The sequence below is a fragment of the Sciurus carolinensis genome, chromosome 4 (assembly GCF_902686445.1).
Source record: "Sciurus carolinensis chromosome 4, mSciCar1.2, whole genome shotgun sequence".
Classification (NCBI taxonomy): Eukaryota; Metazoa; Chordata; class Mammalia; order Rodentia; family Sciuridae; genus Sciurus; species Sciurus carolinensis.
In genome coordinates, this window is record NC_062216.1 from 20,421,448 (window position 1) to 20,431,093 (window position 9,646).

At 43.1% G+C, this 9,646-nt stretch overlaps 1 non-coding gene and 1 pseudogene across 1 annotated transcript; both read right to left on the minus strand.

The window, feature by feature from the left end:
• Positions 1-6,043: 6,043 nt before the first annotated feature.
• Positions 6,044-9,279, minus strand: LOC124982653 (transport and Golgi organization protein 1 homolog; annotated as a pseudogene).
• Trnat-ugu (transfer RNA threonine (anticodon UGU)) lies at positions 8,630-8,704 on the minus strand. The gene has a single exon. It is a non-coding gene; the product is annotated as a tRNA-Thr (tRNA).
• Positions 9,280-9,646: the final 367 nt, after the last annotated feature.

The window sequence follows — 9,646 nt, forward strand, 5'->3', positions numbered from 1 at the left end:
AACAAGTTCATGGGATTAGACAAAGGGGAATAAAGGGGAGGGGAAATGGGAATAGGAAAGAAAGTAGAATGAATTGAACATAACTTTTTATGTTCATATATCCCTATAAGACCAGTGTAACTCCACATCATGTACAATCACAAAAATGGGAAGTTATAATCCATGTATGTATATGTCAAAATACATTCTACTGTCATGTAAAACTAAGAATAACAAAAAAATGGGGGGTAGGGGGTAGTGGCTTAGTGGTTAAGAGCTCCTGAGTTCAATCCCCCATACCAAAAAATAAATAAATAAATACTCAGTCTTGAGTATACAATGATAGAAATGTTCTTGATACTTGTTTCTTTCCATTGCTTATTCCTTTTAATTGAGGCATTTCTGACTCCATCTTGCTATGTACCCTAACACTGCAAATCTCTTAATTAAATACTATCATTTAAAAAAAAAAAAAAAAAAAAAGACAGCAAGGTCAAAGATTCAGTCTACCAAAACTTAATAACCAATGGCACATCTGCTAAAAGTGGCATATTAGAACAAGTCCTTGACAAAGTTGGGCATGGTGGAGCTCACCTGTAATCCCAGCTACTGAGAAGGCTGAGGCAGGAGCATCTTCAACTTTGAAGCCAGAAATGGCAATTTAGTGAGACCCTCTCAAAATAAATAATAAAAAAGGATTACACGTGACTGCCGCCATTTTGAGACAACAGCCAGGCCCCGTAGGACCCCTGACCAGACTGACTGAGCCCGTCCCCAGGATCCCTCAGCCCAACCGATCACTCCCTGCCTCTGGGGCCCTCACATCGACTGACTGCTCACTGCCGCTAGGACCCCCAGACCAACTGACTGCGCACTATCACCGGGACCCCAGGCCGACTGATTGCAACCGGCCTCCAGGATCCCACAACCATACCAAACACACCGGATCTCCAGGATCCCTGCCTGACCAACCGCATCCTGCCTCCAGGACCTCCAGCTGACCACATCCACACACTGAGCTGCAGCTCCCTATTTGCCAACACATTTCGAAGCCAGAGCTGCCATCTTGGATAATCCTGGAAGCCACAGCTCCGATCTTTAGGTGGGGCAAAACCCATCCTGAGATGCCTGTTGGAGGCTTGAAGCTCATTGTCAGGTTGTCCATTTAATTTCATTTGTCAAATTTATTGGCATAAAATTGCTTATAATGGGGCTGGGGGCATGGCTCAGCTGAACAGCACCTGCTTGTCCAGCTCCGGGCCCTGGTTTCCACTCAATCGTCCATCATGCCCCTTATTATTCTGCCACTGTACTGAATTCTACTGGGTAGAGTCAGCTTTGTCCAGGCTTAGACCATTTCTCTGCTCACATCAACCACAAAGACCACCGGATCGTCTTCTGTATTTCTCTGGCGAGTGGCGGGCATATTTAGATAATCCTGGACTCACTTAGCCAGCAATAGTGTGTGGTTTTTTGCTTTTGGACCACTAACGGGATCCAGTCCTAGGAGACATGAGTTCCCCTCTAGGGAGGCCCATCTGCAGACCATGGTAGAAGCTGGTGAGACCATGAATGGGGCATATGATGCAGGAGGAGGGATCCTGGGGAAGAGCCACCCTGTGCTCCTGGAATCCCTGAATGAGATGCTTGGGGTATGGCTGAATCTGAAATGTCCCAGTGACTCCTTCATTAAAGATTCGGTCCCCAGCTTGACACTACTGGGAAGTGGAGGACCCTTTAAGAAGTGGGGCCGGCTTGGAGGGAGTGAGGTCATCTGGGGTGTGCCCTGGAAGGGGTTATGGAGACCCTGGCCCTCCTGTCTCTCTCTTTGATTTCTGGCCACCATGCATGCCCCCAGGTACTCCCTATCACCATCTGCTGCCTCGCTACACCCCAAAGCAACAAGCCAACTGACTGTGGACTTTAAAACCATGAGCCAAAATAAACCTTTCCTTCTTATAAAAAATAAATAAATAAATAAAATAAATAAGTTCAGGTGTGGTGGCACACACATGTAATCCCAGTGATTGGGGAGGTTGAGGCAGGATCACAAGTTCAAACCCAGCCTCAGCAACTTAGACCCTAAGCAACTTAAGTGAGAGACCCTATCTCAAAATAAAAAATAAAAAGGGGCTGGGGATGTGGCTCAGTGTGTAGAACACCACTTCATTCAATGCCTAGTACTGCAACAAAGAAAAGCTCGTCATTTCTAATATTTTCAGAACACAAAGAGATTTTAGTTAAGGGGATCATTAGTAATTATGCCACCCTAATTTTAATCCCTAGGGTGAGTCAATGAAGTAGGCCAAATAAAGAGTGGTGGACCAAAGAATATTGTACATACTGATTCATTCTCCCGTTTCACCCTTAGAGCTTCCTTCCCAAAACTGAAATCTATGAAATCTTTGTTCCCAAGCTCACATCACTTTTACTCTCCGATTCAGGGATAGTACTAGAATAAACAGATGCAAAATTTAAGAGTATGTCCAAATCTTAGTAATCAAAATAACATTTGCAATGGTTTTTATCTTCAAAGTCCCCCAAATGCTCATTTGTTAAAGGCTTAGTCCCTAGCTTGTGCCATTGGGAGGTAGCTGAAACTCTACGAGGTGAGGCCTAGTGGGTAAACTGGTCACTGGAGGTAAGCCATTGAAGGGGACTGTGGGACACCAGTCTCTTCCTCTTCCATTGTTTGTGCCCTGGCCATGAGGTAAATGGCTTTGTTCCACCATGTCCTCCTGCCACCATGTGCTACCACAAGTCCAGAACAAGGGGGTCAATCAGTTATGGACTGTAATCTGCGAAACTGTAAGCCTATATAAACCTTTTCTCTTTGTAAGTTGTTTTAACTCAATTTTTGTAGTAACAAGAAGCTGACTACCACACATTTTAATGCCTTTTTTTTTTTTTTTTTTTTTTTTTTTTTTTTTTTTTTGCGGTGCAGGGGATTGAACCCAGGGCCTTGGGCTTGTGAGGCAGCGTTCTACCAATTTACCAACTGAGCTATATCCCCAGCCCTTTAATGCCATTTTAAACCTCCTTAAAATGCATGGGAAAAAAATCAAAATTTTAAATAAAACATGGATTCAGATACACCATGTTAGAACCTAAGACAAAAGAAGAAACCAGTAATACCAATTCCATCAATAAAGAGCCTTGTCTAGGCATACTGGGCCCTGTGTTTCCTTCTTTCATCTTTGCTTCCCCCCCAAAAGGACCTTACTTCCCAAACTCCAGGTCTACATCCCATTACCATTCTTGGTTTCCCTTAGGTTAGAATGTTCTTAGGAAGAACACTGGATTCCAGTCCTGGCTGTTTTTTCACATTTAAGTTCTTATCTCACTGTAAAATTATATATTTGTGTTCCAAAATATAGGAGAAGTAGTGGTGCTATAAATTGGAGGCTCTTGTTCCTGTCAAGTGCTCTGCAGAAAAGTTACTAATACGTCTGGAAGTTTCCCTTCTGATTATACACTTAAGAACCTGCAAACACTGCCAGGCGCAGTGGCACATGCCTGTAATCCCAGTGACTCAGGAGGCTAAGGCAGGAGGATCATAACTTCAAGGCCAGTCTCAGCATGTTAGCAAAATCCTCAGCAACCTAGTGAGACCCTGTCTCAAAAAAGGACTAGGGATGTACTGCCCAGTATTTACTGGGTTAAGTGCCCTGGGGATTCAATGTCCAGTACCCTTGCCCAAAATAGAATTAGGTGGGGACTGCAGCTGAGGCCTTTATTGGTGAAGTTATATGCTGGGGAATAAACCAGGGCCTCACACATGTAGGCAAGTGCTTTACCACTGAGCCACATTCCTAGCCTGGAACTAAAGCTTGTTGCTTCTCTAGCAATGTTATAAATCCATCCTTTGCACACTGCACAAGTTTTTCATACATTTGAAAATGCTTCTAATGTCTGTAATCCTAGCACTCAGGATGGTAAGGCAGGAGGATTCCAAGTTTGAGGCCAGCCTCAGCAAATGGGTAAGATCCTAAGCAAGTGAGACTCTGTCTCAAAAATTAAAAATAAAAAGGACTTGGAATGTAGTTCAGTGGTGGAGCACCCCTGGGTTCAATCCCCACTACAAAATTACAAAAAAAAAAAAAAGCTTCTAGAACTCTAGAACCATGAATGCTTCTCACATGTCCTGAGCACTCACACACCACCTAGCAAGCTTCTCCCAGCAAATGCCAGACCTGGACAAATCAAAAGCTTTCTCTTAAAAGTCCTGAGACTGAGAACTCACAGACGGCTGGAGGTTTGGAAGAGCTTACACATTTGATTGAGTGCCTATGAATAAGACTCAGTGGTAGAAGGTGGTTACCCAACCTGGAGTGTGCCTCCTACTACAGTACAAAGCTGGTAGCAGACTCCAGTCTCACTGTTCCTTGATCAGGATCGGTTCACATCTGCTCGGGGGATGTTGTCTGAAGCAAGGCTGGGCACTAGTCTTTGCCTTCCATTCAGAAGTTCTCAACTTCCCAACTTCAACTTTCCTGCACCCATCTATTCTAGAGGCAGCAACAAGCACTTGTGTTTCAAGTTAGTTGTAAAACACACAAGTACCTGCACTCGTAAACCAGTAAATAGAATAGCAAATAGAAATAAATTTCTGTTGACAAGAAACTCCGTGTCAGCCACATGGATGGCATTGTGTGCTTTGGACCCCTTCTGTGTGTGTGTGTGTGTGTGTGTGTGTGCGTGTGTGCGCGCGCGCAAGAGCTTCTAAGCACTGAGTTACATCCCCAGCCCTTTTTATTTTTTATTTAGAGACAGGGTCTCACTAAGTTACCTACAAAGCCTCACTAAGTTGCTGAGGCTGGTTTCGAACCTGCAATGCTCCTGCCTCAGTCTCCCAATCACTGGGATTACAGGTATGTGCCACATGACCAGCTGATCTCTGTCTTGAAAGAGGTGCCACAGCCACTTCTCTCCTGCCACAGCATGAAGCCTCTCAGCAAAGTTTAGATTAATTCCCTTTTCAACTTTCCTTCTTTCCTCTCCTTTCAAGGAAACTGAAAATCATTGTTCAACATTTTTTTGGGGGGTGGGTGGGTACCGGGGACTAAAGCCAGGACCACTCCACCACTGAGCCACATCCCCAGCTCTTTCTATTTTTTATTTTGAGATCATGTCTTGCTAAATTGCTGAGGCTGGCTTTGAACTTCCAATCCTTCTGCCTCAGCCTCCCAAGTCCTGTGCCACCACACCTGGCTAACCATTTCTTAAAGGGGGGAAAAAAAGTACTTGAATAAAATAAAACTCTTCCTTCTTTAACCACCATATTTAAACCAAACATTTCAATCTATTCTAAAAATAACCGAATTGAGTTTAGCCTATCCTTCAGGCGTGGTAGTACACACCTATAATCCCAGCGGCTCAGGAAACTCAGGCAGGAGGATCATGAGTTCAAAGGCATCCTGAGCAATTTAGCGAGACCCTGACTCTAAATAAAATATCAAAAGGGCTGGAGATGTGGCTCAGTGGTTGAGTGTCCCTGGGTTCATTCCCCAGTACCAAAACAAACAAACAAACAAAAAAAAAAACAGCCTTTCTTTTTTAAAAACTACTTTTTTTATTAATAAACAACTTTTTATGAACTATTACTACAAAGAACTTCAGCAAGAAGGGAAATAATTTTATGATCTTTGAGTAAACATTTTAGCATAACAGTCTGTGACCAGATATTGAGAGAGAGAAAGATCAAGCTTATAAACACCATTGCTTTGTATCAACTGGAATACACTAAAAATAGGATAATGGAAATACATGTTCTTAAAACATTTCCACAGGAAATGTTCATATTTTATGACATTCTAAATCATTTAGCAATTATATATGCTACATTAACTAAAACACAGGTATTCCTTATTGCACATTTCAAAGTTGGAAGGATACTTTAGCTTAAGAGGTGATTGTTATGTAGAGAGGGAAATGATAGTTATGAATTTTTTGGCTCAAAAATGCATACTGCCACGGCAGCTTAGTTCTAAAAACAAACCCTTAAAACTTTTGGATTTTGAAGCCAATAATCCCTTAACACAATGAATAGTGCACAGTCCACACTCTAAGTGTCAGAGGTCATGGTTACGGGGCTCTGTTTTAAAGCCTGCGAACAGTCCTGGCTACTGCTCTGAGAGGCAGATGAAGGCTCATCTCTCGAGCCTGAAGGTATTAAGTCTCTTGCAGCAGGTGATGGTGAGCAGTCTTGGGGACCATGGGTTGGGGGTGTTAATCAGGTAGCAGGAATGAAGTACTCGGACCAAATGAACCTAAAGGTCTAAATGGTGTGGGTCCTGGTAAAAATTCCCGAGGGTCAAGAGGCAGATCCTGTTTTCCAGGTGAAACACCTGGTGCATATTTTCTTAAGCCTAGTGGTGGACACACACCAGGACCAAATGGTGGAGGAAGTGGCCAAGGCACTTTTGGCCCTTTTGACCCACCAAGCTGAAGTGGCGGTCCATACCAAACAGGTGGTGGTAGAGGCCCTCCCACAGGGGAGTCCATGAGAGATACCCCTGGGAAAGGAGAGGTCCCTTTTGTAGCCATATTAACCTTGCCCTCATCTATCATCTTGGCCAGAGAAGAGCTTGTGGAGCTGCTGTTCATGGGAGCTGGACCACATCTCCGGTCAGAGGCAAAGCGTTTCCCAGATGCCTCAGAAGACCATTGAGGACAAGGTAAAGGTCCATCCATTGACCCATATTCACTTCTAGGCAAATCTCTTCCATTAGGAGGAGCAGAGAAAGGTCTCCCAGCTGGCTCTGCTGTCAATGGAGGGGAACATTTCTCCACCACTCACAGGGGACAGGCCAAAAGAGCCATTCTGGCTCAGTGGACCTCTCCGGGGAGGGTTTTGTGTATTTGGTCTTCCTGGCTTGGGTTTTACAATCACAGGTTCATCTTGCCGCATTGCCATCTTTTGGGTCATTTCCAATAATTTGTGTCTCAAATTAGCAGCTTCCCTTTTCTCTTCAGCTATAGCTCTTTCTGCAGCACAAGCTTTGAGCCAGTTATCATGAGCTTTCTTCTCATAAGTAGCAATCTGGTTTTTAAATGAGAGCTCTTTTCTGTAATTCTTCCTCCATTTCTTCAATTCTCCGCTCATAAGTTTTAACTTCCTCTGTAGCCAAAACCGCCTTTTCATCTGCAGCTGACAGTTGCTGTTCTCTTTCTTGTCTCTCATACTCTTCTTGACTCGGTTTCTTTTGCAGAGCCATCTCCTTCTGCTGGTACAGTTCATTTAAAATCTCCACTTTCTGCCTCAGAGTTTTGCAGTCATCTTCCAGTCCAGCTTTAGCAGACTGTAGTGAATTGCGGTCATCTTCTAATTTCTTTATTTGGTCTTCTAGATTACATTTTGTGGACATCGAGGCTCTTAGCTTAAGTTGTAAAAGTTTTAGATCCTCTTCAACTACTGATATTGCAGTTTGTTCCGAGAGACATCCATCAGCTGCTTAATTTGATTTTTTACCTTCTCATCTCCTACTTTCCATTGGCTAATTCATCTGACTCACCTCCTCCTTTATTCTGACCCTCAGATTCCAATTCACACTCTATCCGATTCAACTGTGTAATACAATTAGTCAAAGCATTAATATTATCATCTTTGTGAGTAAGAGCTACTGCTAAATCTTTCTGGGACTTCTCAAATGATTTTATTTGCTCACTGAGCTCAGCATGTGATTTATTCCCGTCTTCGATTTCCTGCTGCAACTGCGCTTTCTTCTTCTTAAGCCTAGCATTTTCTTCCTGAAGCCGATGGCATTCAGACTTCACCTTCTCTTCACTAAGCTTAGCTTCATTAAGAGCAATTTGAACCTCTGAAAATTCTGAAGCATTCATTGAAATACCATCCTTTAACTTCTCTACAGATTTCTTGTTTTCTAATATCAAGTCCTGATTCTTGACATTCTGTTCTCTCTCAGATTCTAACATAACATGAAGACTTTCAGCTCTGTCATCAAGAATCTCATTAGTTTCTTCAAGTAGCTTGATTTTATTCTTATATTTAATTGCTTCATCAGAGAGAATCATATTTTGTTTCTTGGTTTCTTGGACATGTTTCCTTGATTCCTTGTCTGTTCATAATTTGACAATTTTTGCACCAGTTCTTCATTTTCTTTTGTGATATTAACTTTTCACAAATTTGTTGTTCAGTAACTTGATATACTCTTTTACAACAAGGATAGTTCTCCAGAAGAAAATGGCAAATGAAACAATTCCCAAGAAGACAGTGAGAAGTACAGGCTTCGAAGGTAATTCATAAACATCAGGCCCAGGCTGAACATCATCAGGCCATGTGGCAACTAGCTCCTCAAAATTCTCCAATAGCTTCTTCGAGAGAGAGGATCCTGGCAGCGTCATATTTCTTGTGTGCTTGCAAAGTTTTCAAATATAATGAGTCTAAATACTTTAAATGGAGTATATAATTCCATTTGTAATAGATCTTATGACATCATACTGTCTAACACCTGGCTAGAATCCCTCTGTATAATACTTCTCTCATAGATAGCCCGGTTTTTATGATTAAAAAATTATGTAAGACAAAAACTTAAATATATGATAAAACTAATTAATTTTATGGCTACAAATAAAACTATGAGGATAATGAATAATACAAATAATGATCTATTTCTCTAAGGTTTTTTTTTGGGGGGGTGCTGGGGATCGAACCCAGGGCCTTGTGCTTACAAGGCAAGCACTCTACCGACTGAGCTATCTCCCCAGCCCCTCTCTAAGGTTTTAAATCATATTTCCATTCTACTCTATATAAACAAAGACAAATGACAAGTAATTCCAGACACGTCTAGAAAACTGGCTTAGATAAACTACTCTGAATTTAACTTCCTTCTATAAAACTCAACATCTAATTCTAAATGTCTGCTTAACTGGAGAGTATTAAACACCAGCCTAGGCTCCACTATTCTACACCGCCCCTACAAGTATCCTAGATAACGCTCACTCTGGCCCCATCTCCCAACAGTCTCCATAGGGACAAGACCTATTGTGACGTTAGCTGCATTTAGGAACGTAACAGGGGACTTGTCACCTCTAAGTATTCCGTTAAGAATGCAATGAAGAAAGCTTCAAGTACACAATACGGTTCGGTCCTGCCTGCCTGGGGCCTGACACTGCATTTCTCCGTCCCACGTCAGTCAGTGCACCCACTCCGCTCAGAACTCAGCCACCCGCCTGCCACAGCGGGGGTCCCTCCCTATGAGGGCTGCGTAGAGCACGCACAGGGGTCCCAGAAGCTCCGGGTCCCCCGAGGAAGCGCACGGTGGCAGGTCCTGAGTCCATTGTGTACGGACAGCTGAGCGGAGAGATGCTTCCCAGCTGAAAGGCACAGGACTCCACCTCTTCCACAGTTTCCTGCGGCCGAAGGACCCAGCACAGCGGGTGGGTACTGGGAATGAACTTGGCCTCCCCTGCCGCTGGCGCTTTCCGCCCCACGCCTGTCTAAAAATTACGTTCAAGTGACAAGGAAAATACAAATTTGGGCAGTTTTCTCTATAAGTTTTACAAATGATACCAAAGCAAAAGCACTTAAATCTGCTCACTCCTAAATTTATTTATTTCTGAGAATCTAACCCTGGGCCTTAAACATGCTTAGCAAGTGTTCTCACCCCCAGGCTTTGCTCTAAATTTAATTTATTCCCTCAGAGGG